Source organism: Podarcis liolepis (genome assembly GCF_965112155.1).
Source record: "Podarcis liolepis genome assembly, chromosome: 6".
NCBI classification, from domain to species: Eukaryota; Metazoa; Chordata; class Lepidosauria; order Squamata; family Lacertidae; genus Podarcis; species Podarcis liolepis.
This window is the reverse complement of record NC_139559.1, coordinates 70,056,286-70,083,194: the sequence shown is the minus strand read 5'-3', so window position 1 is coordinate 70,083,194 and position 26,909 is coordinate 70,056,286. Positions and strand designations below refer to the sequence as shown.

Genomic DNA, 26,909 nt, shown 5'->3' with positions numbered 1-26,909 from the left:
CACCAGAGGGAGCTTATGAATTCACTAGACAAGCAGGCTAGCAGCAGAAGGCGTCACTTCTTGAATCTCTTCAGATTTCTACTTGGTTCCCACCATTTGTTAGCTGTAAAAGAGAAGCATTTGTTTGGGGGGAATATTTGGCTTTGTTCAGCCACTGACAATTCAAATGAACAAACCCCCATCTCTAAGCATAAGAGCTGCCCACTTCTCAGTTGCCCTCCTGAATGCATTTCAGGAGACATTGATTGTGCTAGCAGGTGGGCCTTTGCCAAGGGAAGGGCCTTGGAAACAACTGTGAATTGCCTTATACAATGAAGGATGCCACAGAGGCAGCATCTGAGACTGAAGCCAGGGCTGAAATATAGGACATGGACAGAACAATCCTAGCACTCTGGGTAATGTGCCATGTATAATTTCTGTCCTGTTCGGAGTGGGGGTGGGGGAAGCAAAATATTAGTTTCTAAAAGGATAATTTGTGAGCTCAGACTTCTCTGTCAGCTACAGCATCTGACATGGAAGCCCTGTTTTGACACATGGCCAGTGACCTGGAGTGAATCGGTGCTGAGGGAAATCTACTCTGTATGTACATGGTGCTGTTATCATTTCTCAAAGGCCAACTAAATAATACATGCAAATGCATGTAATGATACCCAGTGCTTCTTCTGTTTTTGTGGCCTTCAGGTGGCCTTCAGCAAAGCACGCTCTCTCAGCCTGCATTATGGGGATAATAATCCTGACTTCGCTTACAGGGTTGCTGGTAAGGATTACAGCTAGATAAAGTACGCAAAGTGCTTTGAACACTTGGAAGTTCTGTACAGATGTTAAATCATGGGCAAACTAAGGCCTGGGGGCAGGATCCGGCCCAATCGCCTTCTAAATCCGGCACGCAGACGGTCCGGGAATCGGCGTGTATTTACATGAGTAGAATGTGTGGTTTTATTTAAAATGGGTTATTTGTGGGCCATAGGAATTCGTTAATCCCCCCCAAAAAAATATAGTCTGGCCCACCACAAGGTCTGAGGGACAGTGGACCAGCTCCCTGCTGAAAAAAGTTTGCTGACCCCTGTGTTAAATGGTGGTGGTGGTGATGATGGAAAGGGATAGCTTAGGAAGGGAGTGCTTAATTCTTTCCCCTTCTGGCGTTTTTCTTTTCCTAATTTCCCTCTCCAATGACCCCCGGCAACTGTGCTTTGCTACATTTTGAACCCGCTGGGGTGGTTAATTTTGAGCAGAGCAGCAGTGGGCAAGGGGGAGTGTTGATAGCTTTTCACTCAAAGTTTCCTCCTCCTCAATGATGCCTCTTCTTGAAAATAGCATTTGGGGCAGCATAATATGCACTGTAGCCACTCATGGTTTTTGGCATGCAAAAGTGGTACTTACATTTTAGCACAGTCATACCTTGGCTCTTGAACGCCTTGTGACTTGAACATTTTGGCTCCCAAACGCTGCAAACCCGGAAGTGAGTGTTCCAGTTTGCAAACGTTTTTTTGGAAGCTGAATATCTGACGTGGCTTCTGATTGAGTGCAGGAAGCTTCTGCAGCCAATTGGAAGCCACAGCTTGGTTTTCTAATATTTTCGGAAGTCAAACAGACTTCTGGAATGGATTCCGTTTGAGAACCAAGGTATGACTGTACTGACATATTTTAATAATCACAATGTTGGCAAAACTTGACAAAAGGTTGCAAGTACTAGTTGGAAGTTCGTGTGTGTCCCCCCCCCCAAAAAAAAATTTTTTTCTTTTCTCTTTGAAGCATAATACCAGGTGTGTGAGAGAGTTTTGTTATCACAAAGCCATCTTTCCCCCCCTGACGGCTGATATGTGATGCTACGCTGTCCCATTTGCGGGTTACATCACTGAATTGGACGCCTGCAGAGCTGCCTCTGTTCAGATGAGTTCTTCCGCTGTGCAAAAATGCATGTCAAATGGGAACTCTGAGAGGTCAATAAATAGTAATAATAGTACTAAAAATGCAGACCAGATAGCTTACAGTGCAAGCGTCTCAAGCATGCTTGTCTGGGCAAAGCTGGGGACAAACCTGAGATTTCAAGAGCACTTTTGGTCAAACATTGAAATGCAAGAGGAAGAAAATGGCAATCAAGGGTTTTTGTTGTTGTGCTTGTTGTTCCATAAGCAAAATATACGCATAACATTTTAGTGGAAAATGCTAGATCATGTTCAGATAGCAATGCGAAGAGAAACATTTTTAGCAGCTTCTCCACGACCATGAGCTCTTTTCTCCTAATCCAATTCTGGAGCATCCTTCTTAGGACTTTAAACGGAGGACTTTTCGAAATGGACTAACTTGTGGCCAGGGTTGGAGAGTAAGGGGTTGTGGGCTTAGTTCATGGCCAGAAGCAGGAATCAGCACAATGGGGCCTGTGCCAAGGCTCAAGCCCTAGCAGGTGGGTCACTGTCAATTCCTGATGCCCTGTGGCTCTGCCACTTCTCCTCCTTGCTGTTGCAGTATGCTCACTTGGCACCTCTAAGCAAGTAAACAATGGCAGCAGGGCTGGTGCGGCCATTAAACGGGGTGAGGACACTGCCTCAGGCAGCAGAAGTCCCCCGAGCCGACATCCCTCGTGGTGTCTGACATGCTCCACCTCCTCCACCACTGACATCAGCACTGATTTGGGGTAAGATCTTATGGAAAGTGAGAGATCTCACCCGAAATCGGCACTGGCTTCTCCAGCAGGTGTTGGGCCAGGCAGCACAGGGCAGTGTGGCACTTCCTGTTTCGCCTCAAGTGGCAAAAGGGGATGCACCACCCCTGAGGGCCAGAAACAAGGAAGAAGAGAAACGTCCTTGGCTCATCTCTTGTCTCTCTTTCTCTATCTGGACTGAGCTCCAAAGGAAGGGGCAAGCAAATGGGCAGTGGCAACAGCAGTGAGGGTGAGGTTTCCCTCCTGGAAAAGGGCCGTCTAGGACAGCTGGCATCTGAAATGCTGTAGTTCAGGGGCAGAGCGTCTGCTTGGCATGCAGAAGGTCTCAAGTTCAATCCCCGGCAACTCCAGATAAGGCTGAGAACGCCGCTTCGCTGAAGCCCTAGAGGAAGAAGAAGAAGAGTTTGGATTTGATATCCAGCTTTATCACTACCTGAAAGAGTCTCAAAGCGGCTAACATTCTCCTTTCCCTTCCTCCCCCACAACAAACACTCAGTGAGGAGAGTGGGGCTGGGAGACTTCAAAGAAGTGTGACTGGCCCAAGGTCACCCAGCAGCTGCATGTGGAGGAGCGGAGACGCGAACCCGGTTCCCCAGATTATGAGACTACCGCTCTTAACCACTACACCACACTGGCTCTCAGTGAGGCACCTCAGAGAGGCACCTCCGGTCATTGTGGATAATACTGAGAAAGATAGAAGGCAGTTTCCTCCAACCTGGAGCTAGCACTGTCTGCGTAGATGCCCTACATCTGCTTTAGGCTGAGTTTGACAGGCGTATACTCCATATACTTACCCAGAATGTGGAGAATGGATTGGACCAGCTAGAAACTTCTGAACAATGTGAAAACTTTAAACAGGCCATCTTTCATTACTAGGAATGCTGTTTGAGGCAGGTGAAGAAGTCCACCCCTGACCCACATATGATAATTCCTCAGAAGCACGTGTTTATTATACGGGATACGAATGTTCCTAAAATACATCACTCTTTCCTGTTTAATCTTTAGTATATCCAGTGACAGGCCTTTAAGTGATGGTGCCAGTCTTGGCTGACAGCTCAAGTCTCTTCTTCCATCCCAGCAGAACACTTTCTTCACCCATCCCCATTCATTGTATGCCGTGTCTCAATAAGTGATATTCAAGAGTGTGGTCTGAAAGCTAAAAGAATAATTGATCATGCAGAAAACACCACAGTAAAATCAGAGTGGGGTGAATGCGCTTCAAGTGGAGCTACCTTTGAAGGTGACTCAGAAACTATGACTAATCCAGAATTTGGCAGCTAAGCTGGTGACTGGGAGTGGCTGCCGGGTCCTTAAGGATCTACACTGGCTCCCAGTACATTTCCAAGCACAATTCAAAGTGTTGATGCTGACCTTTAAAGCCCTAAACAGCCTTGGCCCAGGATACCTGAAGGAGCGTCTTCACCCCCAGACACTGAGGCCCAGCTCCAAAGGCCTTCTGGTGGTTCCTTCACTGTGAGAAATGAAATTACAGAGAACCAGGCAGAGGGCCTTCTCAGTAGTGGCACCTGCCCTGTGGAACGCCCTCCCATCAGATGTCAAGGAGATAAATAATACTACAACTTTTAGAAGACATTGGAAGGCAGCCCTGTCTTGGGAAGTTTTAAATGTTTGATGTTTTATGCTTTTATATTGGTTGGAAGCCACCCAGAGAAGAAGAAGAAGAATGATGATGATGATGTTGCATAAAGGATATTGTGCATCTTATTTTCAGTGCATTTTACGGTCGGTGGGACACAAATTGTTGCAAGAAGAAGGGAAGGAAATAGCCTTGGCACATAGCAACACCATTATTTCCCATGGAAGAGGAAATAAAAATGTATTCCATATACAGCTGAAGTCCTTCACATTCCTGAGCTTTTCATGGTCAGAGCAGAAGCCTTTGATGACAGCAAGGATGTTAACTTGTCTGGAATCTTTCCCCTTTGCACCTTCCCCTTCCATCCCATAAAATGCAGCCAAGAACAGCGTCTTCTCAAGTAACACAAGAACTCAGCTCAAGGTCTCACTATATCGGGTGAACCTCTTGGCTAAGGGTTTGGGTCAAGTCCTGCAAGCTGTAATAACAAAGCCCTGTTAAGAATGGTTACCCTGACCCACATCTGTTGTTGTCACCATAAATTTTGAAAATGCCTAAAAATACTGGAAGGACAAAGTGTGGCTTTACTAGTTGACCGTTATTCTTCGTGCATGGCTATGGACGGAGCAAAACTTACAAGGAATCATGATGCAACAACTGTGCATGGGTTCCTCTGCAGATGTGTTCAATGCAGGATGATGACCACAGAATTGTACAGGATTGGAAGGAGCCACCAGGGTCATCTAGTCCAATCTCCCATGATGCAGGAATATTTTGCCCAACAGGGGGTTCGAACCCACAACCCTGAGATTAAAGAATCTCATGCTCTACCAGCTGAGCTATGATGTCTAGTTCAGATTATACTGTGCTGGCAGGGGCTCAAGCTGCATGCCACACGATCTGTATCTTTAGCCTACCTTGGTAGCCTTCTGTCAAGCCCTGAAGTGTTCTTGAGTGACAGAATGGAGTCACGTGTGTAACACCAGGACCTGTAATTGGCTGGTAGTATTCAGCCTCTGGATTGTCCAGGTCTGGTTGAAATACTGGGAGCCCGGTCGGATCAATGGGGCAATACTTCTGTCCTTTGATGTAAGCTCCTGGGATCCTCAGCTGGGGATCATACCCTCCAGGTCTAGACTGGGTATAAGTACACAGGAATATGCCTTATAGTGAGTTGGGCTATTGGCCCATGTAGTTCAGTGTTGTCTACACTGTGTGGCAATGGATGTCCAGGTTTGGGTGCAGCCAGTGTGGTGTAGTGGTTAAGAACGGTAGATTCGTAATCTGGGGAACTGGGTTCGCGTCTCCTCTCCTCCACATGCAGCTGCTGGGTGACCTTGGGCTAGTCACACTTCTTTGAAGTCTCTCAGCCCCACTCACCTCACAGAGTGTTTGTTGTGGGGGAGGAAGGGAAAGGAGAATGTTAGCCGCTTTGAGACTCCTTCGGGTAGTGCTAAAGTGGGATATCAAATCCAAACTCTTCTTCCTCTTCTTTTGGATGATATTATTCCCATCCCTACCTGGATATGTCAAGAATGGAACCTGGGACCTTCTGCATGAATGCAAAGCAGATGCTGTGGTCATAGGAATGGCTGCCCACAGTTCCAGCTTGGCCTTGATGTGCAGGTGTAGATCAATGCACATTTTAGTATTTTTTATACACATACAGATTTTAATACAAATTTAAAAAAGCACGGACTAATGTGGAACCAGGACAGAACACGGATAGGAATGAACACAACACAGATCAAAAACGGACTGATCCGCCCATCCCTACCCCAAGGATGCCTCCTCCTGGACTCTGTAGACTTTGCAATAACAATAAACATGTGCGGCAGGCTTTTGGAAGCTGGCACTGTTCCTACCAACCATGGCAGTATCACTTAAAGGAACACAGCACCATAGTCCCATGTTGGCTTAAGGAATCCAGTTCCAATTTCTGTTGGGTGGGCAAAGAAATTTCAGTGTATGTGAAGTTTAGCCTTGAAGGGCTGCTCTTGGATATATGCAGGATAAAATTGCAAAGGAGTAATGCCCTATATCAACTTATATTGTGTAAACCTTTGTTTAAACCTTACAATAGCAAGAGTAAAAATATTGTCAACACAGCTGGTCCAGATATAACAATCAAACAATGGGTTGACTGTCTGGCCTCAGTTTCACACTTCCTCCTCCCTTCTTCTCACAGGGAAATCTGGTTCTCTCCCTGACCTCTTAGTTCACAGCAAAACCATTGTTTGCTGTCACATCCAAACTGGGGAAACTGTGGTTTGCAACTACACCTTGAATGCAATTTCCAGTTCTGATTTGTGGACAAACTATAGGTTGCCTTATTTGGATATAATGTTATATCTGTTTTCACCCCCATTTCCCTATTCTTAAGCAAATGAATCTGTAAACGTACCTAGTTTAATTTCACTTAACACTTTAATTCTCTTCATTTACTTACTTGTTATATTTATACTCCACCATTCTTCAGTGGTACTCAGGACCATACCATGTCTAATGTAAGCCATACATTAAGAATTGAAAAGAATATAGAAATTGGATTGTATCCACTGCTCCACATATGAAATTCCGCTTGCACAACAGGACTTTCCTTTCCCTTCCTCATGCTGTGTGCCTTTAAAATCTGCTCCAGGGGGGTCTTCCAACTTTCTAGAGCAGATTTTGAGGGTGCAGAGGGGGCTTCACAGGAGAGGAGAGGGATCCATTGCACAAGTGAAAGTCTGCTTCACAAGCAGAACAGCAGCATTGCCAGTCTCAGAAGTCTTTAAAAAAGAAACAGTTGTGCCATCAAAACAACAAAATCCATATTTCACATAATTTTTCAATAATAAATAAATACATCACATGCAAAACAATCAAAAGAAAAAGAAAAATGAGCAGGGGTGGGGGAGAAGAAGGCAGGGTGGGAAATGTGGTGGGTGTGTTTCTGAATCTTTAGTTTCTTGGACCATCATACGATATAATTTATTTGGAAAACAAAAGCAAGTTGCCTAGCCGTTTCCAGTTCATGGTCTTCCTTCATGTTCCAACAAATGAGCATTTTCAGTAATATTTCAAAAACATGTAGCTCTGTTGTTACACAGTAACAGAGCTGTAATTTGCAAGATTTATAGTAATTTATAAGAAATCAAAATGTGATATGTGACAGAGTCTGTTGGGCTAAATATGCGTGTGTGGTCTCCAAAATTCACCATATGTGTCTGTCAAGTCAGGATTGGTTTGCTCATCAGACGTGCAGCTGGCCAGGGACAGGTCATGCTTGCAAAAATGACGCCGATGACTAATGGCTGCTTGACAGCATCACCAGCCGCTAACTTAAGATGGGGATGTGCACGATACAGTGTTTTGAGCTCATTGCTCTGGCTCATCCTGACCAGCCACTTAGAGGCTTAAAATAGAAACCACCTCAGCTGGAGAAAGTACCACACACTATAAAGTTTCCAAAAATAAATGTGATTGTTGCAGAACTGATTTCTGGAAGTAGTATGCACTTTGAGCCCCTTTCTGGCTAATGCATTTGCACTTCAGAAAGTAGTATGATACACCACAAAAGTGGCCAGGGGCTGCCCTAATGATACGCCCAGCACCAACCCAATAACCCCATGTTTGATTAGAGCTATTAACACTATGCACTTATCCCACTGAAGTGGAAATGTAGCCTAAACCAGAGCGAAACCAGTTTAAATATTCTGTTTACAGATTGGCACTGGATCCCTTTACTCTTCTTGATAAAGTCTTTGGTTTTTTAATTGATTAATAATCATTAATAAGACAGCATCATCAATGTACACGGAACTTGGATAGTGGAGAAGAAAACTAAGGGGATGAACTGAAGGGAGGGGTGGAGATGCAAGTATAAGACATGTTGTTGTTGTTGTTTAGTCGTTTAGTCGTGTCCGACTCTTCGTGACCCCATGGACCAGAGCACGCCAGGCACTCCTGTCTTCTACTGCCTCCTGTAGTTTGGTCAAACTCATGTTCGTAGCTTCGAGAACACTGTCCAACCATCTCGTCCTCTGTCGTCCCCTTCTCCTTGTGCCCTCCATCTTTCCCAACATCAGGGTCTTTTCCAGGGAGTCTTCTCTTCTCATGAAGTACTGGAAACTCATCTTCACGATCTGTCCTTCCAGTGAGCACTCAGGGCCGATTTCCCTAAGAATGGATAGGTTTGATCTTCTTGCAGTTCATGGGACTCCTCCAGCACCATAATTCAAAAGCATCAATTCTTCGACGATCAGCCTTCTTTATGGTCCAGCTCTCACTTCCATACATTAAGTATAAGATTTAGTGGTAGCATTTACACAGCATGGTGGGGAACCCTTCTCAGAACAATCCATAGGCCAGTGATGGGCAAGGACAAAAGTGGGCAGAGGAATGGATGGGTGTGACTCTTGCATTGTACAGTAGGCTAAATTCCAGCCGTACTGAAATTAAAGATTTCCATACATATCCTAATTGCCACCTTCAATTCTAGCAAGTAAGATGTGTTATTATAAGAACGTAAGAGGAGCCTGCTGGATCAGACCAATGGCCCATTTTGTCCAGCATCTTGTTTTCACAGTGGCCAAGCAGATGCCCACAAGCAAGAGACAAGCACAAGAGCATTTCCCCCCTCCTGTGGTTTCCAGCAAGTGGTATTCAGAAACATATGGGCATGGAGACAGAGCGTTGACCATTTGGCTAGTAGCCATTGATAGGCTTATTCTCCATGAATCTGTCTAATTCTATTTTAAAACCAACCAAGTTGGTGGCCATCATCATCTCCTGTGGGAGGGAGTTCCATAGTTTATCATGATGGAGTTGTTGTTGTTTTGAAGCAAAGCAAACCGCAATTCCTCATTTGGATGCAATGCTAAGCCAGGGATCATGGTTTGTTTCTTCTGCATACTATCAGGGAGGTGCAAAAGAACCTAGACTGGTGCATTCACAGTAAACCACTCTGTTTTCACCATGTGAATCAGTACAGATCATAGAATAGAACTATAGAGCTCAGTGGCGTAGCGTGGGTTGTCAGCACCCGGGGCAAGGCAAGTAATTTGCGCCCCCTAACCCATGGATTTGTGCCCCCTAACCCGTGGATTTGCGCCCCCTAACCCTAACCCCCAGATGTTGCGCCCGGTGCGGCCGGCACCCCCTGCACCCCCCACGCTACGCCACTGATAGAGCTGGAAGGTACCGCGGGGGTCATCTAGTCCAACCCCTTGCAATGCGGGAATCTTTTGCCCAACATGGGACTCGGACCCACTGCCCTGAGATTAAGAGTCTCACACTCTACCGGCTGAGCTATCCATGTTTCGTTTCAGTTGGAGTAGTGAGGGTTCAATGGTTAAGTCAGATCCTTCATGGAAGAGGTAGGATTTGAGGAGGAATTTTAAACAAGAGAGATGTATCTCTGTAGATGTTCCGGGATGTAGTTCTAGGTACAGAGAAAGAGACAAGGCTGTCTAGGTACAGAGAAAGAGACAAGCTGAGGTAGTTGGACAACTGAGGATGGCAGAGTTGGTGACCTGAGGCCATAGATATAACAGAAAATAAGTGGCAGTAAAAAAGTCTGAGGCAAAACCAGAGACAAAGCTTTTGGGTCAATGACAAAGACTCTTTGCTGGTGTGGAAAGGGATGGGAAACCATTATGGGTGTTTGAGGAGACACAGCACATGTCCTGAGTAATAAGACAAATAATGTTCATCTAAGAAAGAAAGCTGTTTCATAAGGCCTCTTTCACCTGCTAATGCCGAGCCACATAGAATATCAGAGCCCCACATAGATCAATGCGACCAAGACTACAAGTATGCTGGAATCAGAAAGCTGGAGGCAACTTCTGTGTATTTCAAATGGAAAAATGCTTGTGTGCCCTTGGCAACTGTTGTGGAGAACACATATTTTGTACTGGTGTATTTTTACTTGAGTACAAAATGTGAGAAGACACCCTCCAATTATCTATTCAGCACACTGCATGGGTCATTTGGTGACTGGGTTGCTTTCCTTTTACCCAAGCAACACCCTCTGCCTGTTTTTCTAAAGCTATGGGTATAGATTTGGAGATTTGGTCAGATCAGAGATACAGGGGTGCTCCATACCAAATTACCACAATTTGGATGGCAAGGGGAATGGGTTCATTTCTGAACCCTGAGAAACAAAAAACATAAGATGTAACCTGTCAGAGTGGATTACTGTTTTATACTATTTTGTTGTTGAATTTTATATAGGATATGTTGTATATGCAGTATATACGTGTTTTAAATGGATTAAAAATGTACCGGTAAATATATAAACAAAAGGGGGGGAGGTGTGGAAAAAATTAATGGGATAATTTATGTACTGAAAGGAGTAATTTTGCAGTAAGTGGTGAAAAGATGAATAGTCAAGCCACACACCTTTTTTTGTGTAGGTCAGGATTCAATTTTGGATTGTTGAGTTGTGCAATATGACAAGGCAGGGCTGGAAACAGTTTATTTCCGGCATACGTTCTGCTAAAGTTTAGTTTAACTATTACACGATTTGTCTGCCATTTGTTGATTGAGGCAATCTGTCCTTTCCCAAAGTACACTTGAGTTCACATACAATTTCCCCCCGCATTTGTGCACTTTTCTATAATACACCATTTCAAGGCAGATGCACTTATTAACAAGAGAGTAGGCTGAGGAGAAAAGGTGTGGCCTGAGGAGACTTCTGGGGATCAAATAGAATGGCTTGGGAGGCTGTGTTTGATCTCCAGGCCGAGGTGCCTCTAAAAGGAGGAGGGGCACTGCCAATCCTTGGAGCCTCCTGGCTCTTTTGGTCCCCCTCCTTGTTTTTGTTGCCTGTTCACCTGCCCTCTCTGAGCAAGAGAGCAGTAGGAAGAGCGAGGAAGAGGAACTATAATCTCCACCAACCTTGCCTTCTTTCTCTGGGAGTTGGTCTGATGGAGCCTGGCAGAGTCAAGTACAGTGGTACCTTGGTTCTCAAACTTAATCCGTTCCAAAACCAAAGCATTCCAAAACCAAGGAAAGTAATGCATAGAAAGTAATGCAAATGGATTAGTCCATTCCAGACTTTTGAAAACAACCCCTAAAACAGCAATTTAACATGAATTTTACTATCTAACGAGACCATTGATCCATGAAATGAAAGCAATAATCAATGTACTGTAGCTGCACTGATGATAGTCACTGTTTGGATGGGAGGCTTTTATCCATTTCCACAGTCACACAATCAGTCAATCAATCAATCAATCAATCAATCAATCAATAGCTGGACTGGGTTCCACACAGTCACAAAAACAAATTAACCGAAAAAACCTCAAAAACAAAAATGCAAAATAAATAGCAAAAACAAAAGCACCAAACTTAATCCATTCCAGAAGCCTGTTTGACTTCTGAAATGTTCGAAAACCAAGGCGCAGCTTACGATTGGTGCAGGTGCCCCGGAAACAATAGCCGACAGCCGCATCCGATGTTCGGTTTCCGAAAATCGTTTGAAAACTGGAACACTTCCGGGTTTTCAGCATTTGAGAACCAAGTTGTTTGAGAACCAAGGTGCCACTCTAAATGGGAGGAGGACACAGTTGAGGAGGAGGTGGCAGGTGCCCATCCAGCACATGAAGTTTGGTATTTGTGCACAAGTATTTAAAAATAACTCTTTGGGTCTCAGCACATAACCTTGTTTGGACAGGCGTGCTCTGTTGTCTCTCATACTAGTGGCAATGACAAAGTGACTTTGGAGAGGAATGTGGCCACAAACAGATACTCTATTCCATTTGCCATCTAAAGTTTGTGGTTGTCAAGATATTTCTCCAAGATGACTCACCAATGGAATTCTTCTCTTGACTGAGAATCCACCTATTGGATTACACTCCACAAGTCACCGCTTTCTGCACGGTGCCTCAGTGTCTCCTTTGCCCACCAGCCCATCCAACTGTTAGAATTCCTGCTCCGTGATTGCAGCCATGGGATTTTTGTCTATCACATGATGGTGTATGTTTTGACTCCACAGAGTGGGAAGTGACGGAGACAGGATGTTTGTGTTACTGTGTTCCGTGAATTGGGACTATTGTCCTTTGTTCTTTTTCTCTTTGCTGTCTGATACTAGAGAGAGAGGGAGCCATGTTGTAGTGCTCCGTGTGTGTTTATATGTAAATAAAGTAGATTAGCCAAAATGCTGAGTTGCTGAGGTCTGTTACGCAACTGCGAAAACTCTGAGGATTCCTAAGTGTGCCGATGTCTGTTGGCATCGGTCGCTGTGATGTTCGGGCAGAAGAAAGCCTTTGAAGCTCCTGAACAATTGACCAGGAGGGAGGGAACATGCCAGTCGGGCATGTGTTTCTGCCAGGGTCCTACTCGAGAGTAGGACGAGCTCCTGACACCAACCACCCGTTTTGCAAATACTTAGTGTAGCGTTCAGGACAGATTGTCCCCCTGGCACTGGGCATATGCCTAATGGATAACGAATTGGGCTGTCACATTGAGCTTGCACACTCTTCCCACTGATCGTATTTCAGCTTGATAAGCCAAAATACAAATGAGCTTCATGCAACCGCATACAATGGTTTTGCTCCTCCCCTTCATTTGGGCAGGTAAACATGCCAGAAAGCAAAAAATGAACAATGGCTGCCCGTTAAACGGAGATACGATGAGCGTCCCGCACCCACATTACAGTTAATGGCTTCCATACAAGGCAGGATATAAAGTCATGATTTCAAGTTGGCTTAATGTCCTGGCTTGTGTGGAAGCCATTAACCACAGTTTCCTGGTTTGGATGTAGCAGGAAGCTATGATGAATTGCAGCTTCCTGGCTTGTTTTCTCGCTTGCACAAAGGGCACATGCAGGCGCAGGAGGCTCATTCGTATCTCAGTCTGTTAAGCAATGTTATTATCAAGCCAGATGCAACCGCTGTTTCTCTCTGTGTTTAATGAGAATTTGGACACGCATGTCTTCACAAATATACTGTGCTTGCATCTTTCAAGACAGGGCTGAGAAACCTGTGTCTCTCCAGATGCTGGATTCAACCCCCTGACCTTTGGCAATGCTAGCTGGGGCTAAGGGAAGTTGGCATGTGAGGGTTCCCTAGCCCCATGTTAAGTGGTGAAGTATTGCAAGGATCAGTCAGTTGGGCATACTCTGCTCATTTCCCGTGTCACATTGTATGGGAAGATTGGGTGGTATTTAAGTTCCTGCAGCAGTGCAAGGGCTAGCGATACTACAGAGCGATTCCCCCCCTTCCCCTGCATATACTTGTCATGGGCCAAGAGTCATCTTTACCTGCTGAACAGCAGCCTGAAGGGGGAGAAGGCAGGGGGACCAGCTGCAGCTGATCAGCTTTCAAGGAGAAGAAGGCACTGATGAGAACCAAGCTGGCTTCAACTTTAAAAAGAGCTCTCAGCAACACTGAGATGCTGGAAACAATGCCTGTGGTTCCCAGCCCTACCTTGCTGCTTCCTGTTTCCCATCTGGACCCTTGGCTTCATGATCATCGGATTCCCTGACCCCTTCAGGTTGTCTGATTATGTGGATTGCTGTTGGCCAAACCCTCGAAACGGACCTAACTGTGTGTGCTGAATCTGTCTCCAGTCAAGCGTATATCAGAGACTCTTACGTTCTGTTTGGGGACTACGACAATACTCTGTGCTGTCCCAAAATCTGCCCTGGAGATTTAGGGGCTTGTGGGTGGGGGAGGAGAGTGGGGGGGGGGCAATACTGTTTCAATGAAACATTCACATTAGTACTGTGTTGAATGCAGCTCAATCAGGAAGTTTTTAATGTTTGATGTTTTACTGTGTTTTCGTATATGCTGTAAGCCGCCCAGAGTGGCTGGGGAGACCGAGCCAGATGGGTGGGGTATAAATAAAATTATTCTACCTGGACACTGAGGTCCAGTGCCGAGGGCCTTCTGGCGGTTCCCTCACTGTGAGAAGCCAAGTTACAGGGAACCAGTCAGAGGGCCTTCTTGGTAGTGGCACCCACCCTGTGGAACGCCCTCCCACCAGATGTCAAAGAGAACAACAACTACCAGACTTTTAGACGACATCTGAAGGCAGCCCTGTTTAGGGATGCTTTTAATGTTTGATGCATTACTGTATTTTAATAGTTTGTTGAAAACCGCCCAGAGTGGCTGGGGAAGCCCAGCCAGATGGGTGGGGTATAAATATTATTATTATTATTATTATTATTATTATTATTATTATTATTAATTATTATGTGGGTGGCCACTATGAGAACAGAATGTTGGACTAGATCAGAATTTGGCCTGTTCCAGCAGACCTCTTGTTAGCTTCTTATGCCCAACTCGTATGAAGTTTCTGGGTCGGTGGATGCAAGGCTGGCTCACCCATGAGACGGGGCGAAGCAGCCTGCTCAGGAAGTAGAAGACCCACTCCACCCCACCCTGAGACACTCCACCCATGGGCACCCCACCGCCTCTGCTGTTGGTGGAGAAGCGGTGCCAGCACTGGTGCCTAATTCTGCTGAGATCTCACCCAAACCTCACGAGATCTCACTGGAACTTGCTGCTGCCACACAACCTAAATAAGAGACGCTCTGGCAAGGGAGGTGTGGCGGAGGTGGGTGGGGCAGCATTTCCTATTTTGCCTGCGAAACAGGATGCACTTCCCTTGAATGGGTGCATGAGGTGGCGGTAGAAATATTCTGGTAGAGAGGTGTGCACACCAGAATATATAGCCTAGTTTGGCTGGTTAATCGGAAATGACTTTGCTGCGCAGGATGAATGCAAGCTCCTGTACCAACGGCTTGGTCCTAACTGGTAACTGGTTAGCTAACGTTAGTTCTAACACTATTCCGAAGAGCTGTTTGCATAACCAGAGAAAATCAAAATTGTGGAAAGTGGAATAAAGAAGCATGTCCTTAGATTGGGAAGTAGCAAGCTGAAGGAAATGCCTCATTTAAATAAATAAAAAATGTATGTAACAGTATATATATATATATATATATATATATATATATATATATATATATTATTTTTAGTGTTGGACTGGAAGGTAGTTTGCGGAAAAAACAACTCGCAATGAACTGGTGGTTGGAAAATGTATTTCAAACTACTTAAAACTTAAAGCTAAACATTCTGCCTTTAAGTGTGGCTTTTGTTGAATGGGTTGTGCGCATGACACAGTAAGTGGTGGGATGTTATGGTAATTAGTAATGACCCTTGAATACTCTGGTTTACCACAGTGCAGAATACCAAGTGCAGTAGCTTTTCCAGGAAGGTTTAGCTCCATCTTCAGGATTAACTGCAAGTCTCCTGTTTCAGCAACTTTTCAATTATTTCAGTCCAACTCTTGGAGTTTCCATTCTGGAAAACAGCATGTCCTTTTGACGTTTGACTTTTTTTTCCCTTGTGAGGGTTGGGATGGGGGGATGTTCCATTCTCTACCTTCCTAGTAATGAACTGTGAGGTTATGCAAGGGAAGAGAGTGGGTGGGGAGAGGGGGATTTTTGAACCACTTGTTCTGCGACAGATATGGGTGGTGGTGGTGTTTTTTTCTAAAGTCTGCAGAGCCACACTATAGAAAGATCTTAAGACTGCTGCATTGCAGGAAAACCTTCAGGATTTGCAATTTCTTAATCCTGCTCAGAAAGGAGCAAGAACTAATGGCAGCTAGACTAGAGATAGCAAAGCACTGGGAACTGGGAGGAACTTTACATTTGAAGGATGGCTCCGTAGAATCTGGAATGTCTTCATGGCAGAAAAGCTGGCTTTTTTTACTTTTAAAGGGGAAAGCAAAACCAAAGGATTTCCCCCCCCTTTTCCCCAGTTTGGTACTCTTTTATGAGGGACGCGGGAGGTGCTGTGGGTTAAACCACAGAGCCTAGGACTTGCCAATCAGAAGGTTGGCGGTTCGAATCCCCGCAACAGGGTAAGCTCCCGTTGCTCAGTCCCAGCTCCTGCCAACCTAGCAGTTCGAAAGCACATCAAAGTGCAGGTAGATAAATAGGTACCACTCCGGCGGGAAGGTAAACGGTGTTTCCGTGCGCTGCTTTGGTTCGCCAGAAGCGGCTTAGTCATGCTGGCCACATGACCGGCTGTACGCCGGCTCCCTCGGCCAATAAAGCAAGCTGAGCTGAGAGCCGGCCACGACTGGACCTAATGGTCAAGGGTCCCTTTACCTTTACCTAGATGCAACAGTATGCGATTGAATCTTACCTGCAAAATAGTGACAGTCTGCAATTGCCCCTAGTGGGTAACCTGGTGCACAAAGGAAAAACATAGCTGTGTGGTTGTCCATTCTACAGATCTTCAGCCAGGGGTCAGCTCCAGAGAACAGTGAGGTATAGCAAAAGGTGAACAGCAGTCAACAGAGGAGCTTGTTGGAAGCCAAACAAAAGTCCAACATGGTCTTTTGAATTCCCCTTGGTCTTAACTTAGCTTTCTATTAATCACCCCGTTCTGCTTATAATTAAGTTCACCCACATAGGGATATATATATATTTTAACATACTTTTAATACATAATCTATAAGTGATTAGATCATTCTAAGCTTTACCAAGTAATTAGAATAACAGGCTAGATCCATATTCATAAGGTGTGATCTTTTGTAAACTGGAGAGTGAGAAAAGTGTTCTTGGGGGATACTTTTATGAAGGATGGTGGCGCTATCCTTTTAGATACACTGTGGGCAGTTTAAAAGACGACTTTAAAAAAGCCATGTGGGTTAGTTTGATTATGTGATTCAGCTGAGAAGATAATTTAGGAAAAGTGTTGTTTACATGCTGTATTCCATCTCCCCTTAGCTGCTTATGCCCCCCACCAAACTGCCTTTAGTTGCAGGGGGGGCACCTCCAGAATCATACATCTGTCCCAGTACCACACTTTCAAAAATCATGGCTCAGAATTAGGAACAAAAATCTGTATCCCCGTTTCTCTCCCATAAAGGCCGTGGAGGTGGGGATATATATTATATTAAATTAAAATCAAGGGCTTACGTTATCAGACTACGGCAGTAAATTTAACGAAATGCCAATTGTAAACTTGGGCATTCTGTTCTGAAAAGAAAGAAAACTGGATTCAGCTTCTCCAAAATGACTTGAAATACTATATGTTTTGTGTAGAGGCAGAAGACGTTGCATTAAGTACCGTATTTTTCGCCCCATAGGACGCACTTTTTCCCCTCCAAAAATGAAGGGGAAATGTGTGTGCGTCCTATGGGGCGAATGCAGGCTTTCGCTGAAGCCTGGAGAGCGAGAGGCATCGGTGCGCACCGACCCCTCTCGCTCTCCAGGCTTCAGGAAGCTATCCGCAAGCCTTGCAAGCCCGGTGGGAGTTCCCGCGGGCTCACAAGGCTTGCGGGCAGCAGCCTGCAGCCCCACAAGTGTCTGCAAGCCTCACACGCCCGGCAGGAGGTCCTGCCGGGTGCGCGAGGCTTGGGGCGGCAGCCTGTCGCCCGAAGCACGGGGAGCCCTCCGGAGGATGCCCTGTGCTTTGGGCAGGTGAGTGAAGGCTTGGGGCGGCAGCCAGGGCGGGGGGGGGGAATAATTTTTTTTTATTCATTCCCCCCCCAAAAAAACCCGAGGTGCGTCCTATGGGCCGGTGCGCCCTATAGGACGAAAAATACAGTACATGATGGCAAGCTTGGAAACGTCGCAGCCCTGACTCTTGCAATGTAGTTGTTTCTGTTGAATTAGCTCTGTTTCCTCCCATTTGGCACAATAATACAGAAAGCCAAATACTGTATATCTGCGAACACTTAAGGGATTTAACCACCATTTGTTTTATTTGTAGCCCCACAATTATGTTAATGAATCACCTGTGTTGCACTGAACTACTCTTGTGCTCGATAAAGCTTTGAGAGTGGGGCTGTGAGTCATCAGCTTGAAACTGCATATTACTGAATCTGTGCTCAGTAGCAAACAGTGGTAATCATTAATGCTCAGGAAAATGGTAATTTCTCATCCATATTCCTAAACATGAGCAAGCTTTCAGAATCAAAATTGATAGTTACTTTTTACATCACACATGTAAAAGGGAGAGAAAAGGAAAGGAAAATCTATCAACCACTCTTTTTCTGTTTTCCATGCCCAAGTGATGGAGAGTGCCAATTTCAGGACAGGATGAGGACTGAAAGAGAAGCATGTTGCTTTGGATTTGGGAATGATGGCAAAACCAACAGCATTTCCAATAGCACCCCATAGTCGAATTTGACTGGACTTAACCATCCAGGGGTCCTTTACCTTTTTTAATAATAATAATAATAATAATAAATTTTATTTATATCCCGCCCTCCCCAGCCGAAGCCGGGCTCAGGGCGGCTAACAACACTAAAATAGTGCAACATTATAAAACATCATAAGAATTAATTAAAATCAAAATTGATGGCAACCATAAACTAAAGTATTGTAAAGATTGCCAAAGGAGGGAGTCAGGCTGTGCCCTAACCAAAGGCCTGGTGGAACAGCTCTGTCTTGCAGGCCCTGCGGAAAGATGTCAAGTCCTGCAGGGCCCTTGTCTCTTGTGACAGAGCGTTCCACCAGGTTGGAGCCGCAGCCGAAAAAGCCCTGGCTCTAGTTGAGGCCAGCCTAACCTCTCTGTGGCCTGGGACCTTCAAGATGTTTTTATTTGAGGACCGTAAGTTCCTCTGTGGGGCATACCAGGAGAGGCGGTCCCGTAGATACGAGGGTCCTAGGCCGTGTAGGGCTTTGAAGGTTAAAACCAGCACCTTAAACCTGATCCTGTACTCCACCGGGAGCCAGTGCAGCTGGTATAGCACCGGATGAATGTGATCCCGCAGCGAAGACCCCGTAAGGAGTCTTGCTGCGGCATTCTGCACCCGCTGGAGTTTCTGGGTCAGTCTCAAGGGCAGCCCCACGTAGAGCGAGTTACAATAATCCAGTCTGGAGGTGACCGTCGCGTGGATCACAGTGGCTAGGTCAGGGCGAGAGAGGTAAGGAGCCAACTGCTTAGCTTGGCGGAGATGAAAAAATGCCGCCTTTGTTATAGCTGCAATCTGCGCCTCCATGGAGAGGGAGGTATCGAAGATTACACCCAAACTCTTAACGGACGGTGCTGGCACTAATTGCACCCCCGCAAGAGATGGGAGTTGCCCCCTCAATCCCATATCGTCCCGTCCCAGCCAGAGGACCTCTGTCTTCGAAGGATTTAACTTCAACCGGCTCCCACGTAACCATCCAGCCACAGCTTCCAAGCATCTGATCAGTGTGTCTGGGGCCGAGTCAGGATGGCCATCCATCAACAGATAGAGTTGGGTGTCATCAGCATACTGATGGCAGCCCAGCCCAAAACTCCGGACAAGCTGGGCGAGGGGGCGCATAAAGATGTTAAAAAGCATCGGGGAGAGAATCGCACCCTGAGGCACTCCACACACCAAGGAGTGGCGGGATGACAGTTCCCCCCCAAGCGCCACCCTCTGTCCCCGACCAGAGAGAAACGAGCGCAGCCATTGAAGGACTGTGCCCTGGACCCCCACGTCGGCGAGGCGGTGGTCCAGAAGTTCGTGATCAACCATGTCGAAAGCTGCTGACAGATCTAGAAGAATCAGCAGCCCCGACCCGCCTCGATCCAGCTGTCTACGAAGATCATCTGTTAGGGCGACCAGAGCCGTCTCGGTCCCATGACCAGCGCGGAAGCCGGACTGGAATGGATCCAGAGCCGATGTTTCATCCAGAAACCTACCAAACTTACCCTTATGTACCCTGAGCTAGTTTAAAAACAAAACAAAAATTGCTTTGGACGATATTCATTTGCTTTGGAACTGTTGAAGTGAGCCCCCTTCAAAATCAAAATTTTCATAAATCTTTGCCAAATTATATTTCACTTTCCTGTGTGTAGGAAGCAACCTTTTCTTAGGAACTTTGCCAATTGGTCCTTGTCCGTATCATGCCAGTGTCTCATCTGCCAGCTGATTCTCTCCCATTAGTTTGGGCAGTGGATAATTCCTACTCTCCCTTCCTAGCTGAGCTTCTGTTTCAGAAGTTTCCCTCTGTTTTTCTCAGATTGCGCTGCGTCAGTTTTTTGTTAAATGACCTTGCAAGATATTTAGAGATCTAATCTCTCTCTCTCTCTCTCTCTCTCTCTCTCTCTCTGTGTGTGTGTGTGAGAGAGAGAGAGAGAGAGAGAGAGAGAGAGAGAGATCACCTTGGTTCCTGATTCGAACAAAGCTTGTTGTGAAGTCTAGTACAACATGTTCGTGCTTACAGTTCTACCATGCAAATTTTGTGGTAAACATACATGCCCTGAATATTCTGTGAGTGCACAGATATTTCCCAAATATTTGGTCAAGTTGTTGTTGTTTGTTGTTGTTAAAAAGCTTAATTAATAAAAGTGGAAGATTCTCAGTGTCACTTTTTTTAGCCCAAAGTTCAAGTGTCAGCATTGTAGAGTTGGAAAAGTTGCAGGACAAGAGACCCAGGAGCAACTTCCCTGCAAGGAAGGGATAAAGCATTTGGGGCTCTTTAGGTTGAAGAAGAAGAAGAAGGAGGAGGAGGAGGAGGAGGAGGAGGAGGAGGAGGAGGAGGAGGAGGAGAAGAAGAAGAAGAAGAAGAAGAAGAAGAAGAAGAAGAAGAAGAAGAAGAAGAAAGTGGGAGATGCAAGAGGCGTTTGTCGAATTGTGCATGGCATGGAGAATGTGGAGAGAAGCATCACTTGCACTTCCTTTCTCATAATACTAAGATTTGGGGTCATTCAGTGGAAGAGCAAGATTCCATGTTCGGTTTCTGACATCTGACACCTGAGATAGGATCCTGCCTGAGACCCTGGAGACCCACTGTCAGTTCATGACCTGGATGGACCAATGGTCTGACTTGGCATAACTGTCTTAGCTACATCACTTGAGCTAGTTCCAAACATTGCCATGATGATCTAACAAAGAGGAAGGCAGCCGGGAGCGACAGCTTTCTCTATGCTCATTTATGGCCAGTTATGCTATCCTGTAGGGCTCTCACATTCCAGAATCGACGGTGCGAGTCCTGCTCACATGCACAGCTTTGGATCACACTCATTAGGTACCACTCTCTTGAGTGTCATGCCAAAAGTGGAAGGGGATTGGCTACAAGTGAGAGAGGATTAGCCAGAGTTTGACTGCAGCTTGCCTAAAATGTCACTGGGGACAGATGGCAATTACCGAATTTACAATGGAGTAAGTACCACATAAATACAGTGTCTGTGCAGGTGAAAAGGCTGCAATAGAATTGCAACCCATTAACTTTGGATCAGGCCCAACTGCTTTAATTAGGCTGTTCTGGAGAAAATCCGTTGTGCGTTGCGGCTAAAGCAAATGAGTTTGGCTCTTAAGTAAACCTTTGTGACAGAATTTATGCAAGGCTCTGAAACTTACTAAAGTGTTCCAACTGACGAAAGAACAGTCCCTTAAATGAGATACAAATTATTCGCTCCTTTTATGACTTTTTGTACCTTTTGCCCTTGCGTATGTATAACCAAAACAAACTTGTTTGGTGGAAAGAAGGGGAGCAGAAAATACTGCACTCTTTCCCCCCTCTTTTGTCTTTCTCTTTAGCAGTGTGGGCTTCATATGCAAGCCCAAAATGAGGCATTCTAGATGTGAAAAGATTTCCTAGCGGAAGCCTGGACATGCATAGCAATTCAGGAAGTGCTTTGTGCTGAGAACAGCCCGGCTACATTTCTGAGAAAGCAAGATGCCCAGCAAATGGTGGGAATGTGCATAGGAGCATAGCCATAAGGCTGCACAGTGACTGAGTAGGTTTTTGGGTAATGACATCTACTTCCTACTCCAGCTGCACTGGCCCCAGATCTCTTGCCCCTTCATGGTACCAGGTTAAGATCACTTTGGAAAATTAGCTGGAATAGCTCTGTTGGTAGAGCATGAGACTCTTAATCTCAGGGTTGTGGGTTTGAGACCCACGTTGGGCAAAAGTTTGGACCAGATGACCCTTAGCTAAAGGTAAAGGGACCCCTGACCATTAGGTCCAGTCGTGGACGACTCTGGGGTTGTGGTGCTCGTATCGCTTTATTGGCCGAGGGAGCCAGCGTACAGCTTCCAGGTCATGTGGCCAGCATGACTAAGCCACTTCTGGCGAACCAGAGCAGTGCACGGAACTCTACACCGTTTACCTTCCTGCCTATTTATCTACTTGCACTTTGACGTGCTTTTGAACTGCTAGGTGGGCAGGAGCAGGGACCGAGCAACGGGAGCTCACCCCGTCGTGGGGATTCGAACCGCTGACCTTCTGATAAGCAAGCCCTAGGGTCTGTGGTTGAACCCACAGCACCACCCGTGTTTGGACCAGATGACCCTCATCCCTTACAACTCTACAATTCTGTAATTCTATGACTGCTGCTTCTACACATTGCCTGATTCACCTGCATCCGCTGCTTGCTTTCTGCAGTCCTATTCAGCTCTTGCCCGCCATCTTAGCGAGCTCTGCATAACTCCTGTTTGCACAGCCCCATCCTGATTGCCTTAATCCTGGACTCTATTGCTTGGAAGTTCCTGGTGAATGCAGAGGAGGAAGACTGGTGTATCAAATTCTGATGTCCCAAGTGTTCATGCATTCAAAGAGAACAGAAGGAGTCAAGGTTCTATTAGCTGATTTCAGAGTGGGGAGTGGGTGCAGTTGAGCTAGCCAACGGTCTGCTGGATCCTAAGCCAGTCCAGGTACCTGCAAGCTGTGACAAGGGGCCCAATTCAGGCTTGTTTCCTGTATCAGCCTGGAACTTTTGCAGCAAACTTGCAGACCTCTCACGCCTTCTCACCTTCCATCCTGGACAGTGGAATCAGAGGAGCTGGGGGTGCAAGTGGTGGCTCCACCCCTCTGTAAATCCCCTCTGCTGCTAGCCAGGAGATAGGATTGTGTACTTAGCAACAGCCCATCCTCAGATAAACATTGCTGAGATATTTTAAGCAGCGCAAAATGCCAGTAATAGTACTTACTGTGACTAAAACATTAAATCGGGCAAAAATAAAACAACACATGTAGCTCCTTGCCAAGAGAGCCGAAAAATAACTAATGCCATTGTTTGTTTTAATTGAAATGCCTAAACAATTGAGTTCCCTCCACTTTTCCTTTAAGTTTTAGGTCATGGAACGCCAAATAGGATTTGCATCGCACCCTATCCCGAAGCTTCTATTTGCTTGCAAATGCCAGAATTAACCGCCCGAAACCCGCTCTTGGAAATGACTGTGGAACTTTTATAGAACATCGTACATTGAAATCTGCAGTGCTTCACCAACATAGATGAAGACATACTGCACATTGTGAAAGGTAATCTTCTATACCTATTTTGAGAGGTGTTATTAAGACAGAACATTAAACAAAATGATGGTGGTGTTGAACAGATGGCGTCGTTCTCTCTGGATGTGAATGCCCACATGTTTCCTTTGAATAACTCTTTGCGTGTGATTCCCCCTCCTCCCCCGCTTTCTTATTTTTGTTGCAATTAGTAACATTTTGTAAGTATACCAGACAGTTTCTCCCTGACGAGCCTTTCTTCTTGTCAGCCGTGAGTCTGGTCTCATTTACATGAAGAGCAATTCAAAGTGTTTGGTATACAAAGATGAAGGGGAAGGATGGGGAATCTGAGGCCCTGCAATTATTGTTGGACTCTTAACTCCCATCAGCCCCAGCCGGCATGGCCAGTAGTCAGGGGTGGTTGATTTCTTTAATTGTGACAATTTATTTAGACCAGGGTTTCCCAAACGTGGGTCTTTAGCTGTTTTTGGACTACAACTCCCATCATCCCTAGTTAGCAGGACCAGTGGTCAGGATGATGGGAATTGTAGTCCAAAAGCAGCTGGAGACCCAAGTTTGGGAAACCCTGATCTAGACCATTTCAGTGGCAACTTATCGTATTTTTCCATCTATAAGACGCCCCATATTTTTGGGGACTCCAATTTAAGAAAATGGGGAGAGATGGCCCCCATATTTAAGATGCCCCCAAATTTTGGACATTATTTTTTAGGAAAAAACCAGTCTTATACATGGAAAAATACGGTACATCTCTCTCTCTCTCTCTCTCTCTCTCTCTCTCTCTCTCTCTCTCTCTCTCTCTCATACACACACACACACACACACACACCCCTACCTATATCTCCAAGTGGTTTACAACATAAATTTAAACATGAAATGAAACATTAAAATATATCAATGTGAAACATTACAAATGAAGCTAGAGTACAAAATACAACAAAGACCCACATTTAAAGCAGCATTATTAACAAGAAAACTAACATATTCTGTATATTTTTTTAAAATGTGAATAAGACTCAAACTTAGAAATGCAATAAAAAAACCCCACATCGTTAGTGGTTAAACAAAATAATTAAGGTAGAAGGTGCGCCCCCACTAACCCCACCACTCAGTAACACCCCCCCCAAACACATCCTTAGCACTCTCCCTCATACAAAATTCACTCTCAACTATTCGTATCCATAATTCAGGGGTGGTGTGTCCTGTTTCACTGCTTGAGGTGCAATGGGAAGGGCCACCTTGCCTTGCCTCTGCTACCTACCATACCTCTTGCTGCCGGCACTGCTGCTCTGTGGTGCCTTGTTGCATAGTTCTCCTGTTCGGATTTTAAATATACTTCAGCTGAGAAAATGCATGCTCAGCTGAGCAATTTGTGACCATTAATGTTAAAAATCTGGCAATGGAAAATTTCTGTGGTGTCCCCCTTCCCTTGACACCCTAAGCACATGCTCATTTTGTTTAATGGTTAATCCAGCCCTTCTTACGCCACAATAAATTGGTTAGTCTTTAAGGTGCCACAAGTCTCCCGTTTTGTTGCACCAGATGAACATGGCTCTGGAAAACGTTACTGGTAAAAACATAAGACTGATTCCCTGAAATTTGGATAGGCTTTAAAAAAATAAAAAATGAATGTGCAAATTTACTTTCTCACATTACTTTAATCTCCATGACATTTAAGTAATTCCTCGCTTTTAGTGGCTTTCGTCTCCAGAGAGCTTTAGACAAATTAACTAATTCACAATGGATTCTAGGCTTATTCAGAATGGCGTCACCTTGGCCAAAGTCACTGTAGTAGTGTTACTGGAAGCCATTAACACCAGCTGACAGAGACCATAATTTATTTTTTGCTTCTGCCTCCACAGAGAGTGGTGTTTGCTTCGCAGAAAATAATACAGATAATCTTGCACATTTCTGCCAAACCTATCAGTTTTTGGTGCCGCTGCCAGTTTTGACTTTCAGCTTCTAATCTAGAGGGATCGTTTGAATAATTCAGTCAGGAAATCCAGTGCTCTTGTTGGTCTTCCATCAAGCCATGCTTGATAGAATCTGGTTTGTAGCATAGCACTCAGGGGCTTGGTCAGAACCTTTCTGCCTTCTGCTCTGCACTGTCTGTGGGACACAAGATCTGGCGCCAAGGGTTCCAATAGAGCAACGGGAGCAAAGCAATGTTTTCTTGCTCAGGTCCTGTGAACCAGGCCTGCCCCCTGCACTGGTATTGTACTACAGACCCTCCAAGTGTCCCTATTTTCCAGGGGAAGTCCAGATTTACAGAAGCCATCCCAGTTTCTGATTCTATCCTGGAATACCCCACTTTCCCTTAGGACGTCCCTGTTTTCATCTGAGAAATGGAGGGTATGGCGTTATCTGACCCCTAAGCCATCTGAAGGCAGCCCTGAATAGGCAAGCTTTTTTAATGTTTAATGTTTTATTATGTTTTTATACATGCTGGAAGCAACCCAGAGCGACTGAGGCAACCCAGTCAGATGGGTGGGGTATAAATGGTAAAATTATGATTATTGATGAATAGGACATCCCTATTTGTTCTAGAGAAGTCTCATGCACAAAACAAAGTCCCGTTGACTTTACTGAATCTTACCTTGCTTAATACAGTTGTGATTAGGAATGTTCTTGTTTCTATAACAATCTGAGTGTCCAGAGTGCTGCAGGAATTATAAATAATTACAATCTTACCTGGATTAAAGTCAGATGAAGAGGGGAAACAGAAGTTCTGTAGATCCTTAACATTTAAGCCTGTGGTTAAACAGACTATACTAGATACAATTTTAAAGGCAACGAAGACACCTAGAGTCCACTGAGTATGGCTGATTGTCTCTCCTGCGTAAAACTGCACATTGTACAAAACTGAAAATGTGTTCACTCGTACAACTGAATTAATTGTCCTGTCATGCAACAGTAAGCTGGGGCAGATGAGCCTTCTGTTTATTTGCTTGAGTGTTTCGGTTCTTTGTTTTTGCTTTGATGCTGCGCTCCCAGCAGTGGCACAGAGGAAAAAACCTCTTCCACATGCTTTAGCGCTGAGAGCTGATCTCTCTCCCCTTGCACCAGGGTAGCAGCAGGAGCCATGGGTAATTATGTACAAGCTCTGGGGGGAAGCCCTTGTGCAGCACATGCATTCCCCGAAGGCTTTTATAGGCCGTGGAAGGAGTGGAGGAGGAGTGTGCATGGTGCCAGCTTAACATTGCAAAAGCAGTACTAGTTTGCACTGGAGCAGAATGGAATGGAAACCGAGGTATCAGGGCCCCGAGGTATGTGATGTCCTGCTTCAGACTACAGAAATTGGGTTGTTCTATTTTTGAAATCTCTCCTCAAATGTTAAAACCTGAAAAACAGAAAAGCAGCACAACGAACAGTTGGCTGAGCTGAAAGCTGTGCACCTGGATAGGCTAGGTTTTTGGTTTGTTTGTTGTCGTTTGGCAGGGAACATTCAAAAATGTGTGGCACAGCCCACACAA

General features: G+C 45.3%; 1 protein-coding gene across 4 annotated transcripts in view; it reads left to right on the top strand.

The window, feature by feature from the left end:
• DDAH1 (dimethylarginine dimethylaminohydrolase 1) overlaps positions 1 to 26,909 on the top strand; it is a 131,772-nt gene that overhangs the window by 30,429 nt on the left and 74,434 nt on the right. For 2 of the 4 annotated variants that reach the window (XM_083511240.1, XM_083511239.1), the window contains exon 3: positions 23,260 to 23,451. The exons of 1 other annotated variant lie outside the window; for it this stretch is intronic. The gene's annotated coding sequence lies outside the window, so the exon portion shown is untranslated. The remainder of the gene's footprint in view (positions 1 to 23,259; positions 23,452 to 26,909) is intronic. One more of the 4 variants, XM_083511241.1, reaches the window with a different exon arrangement.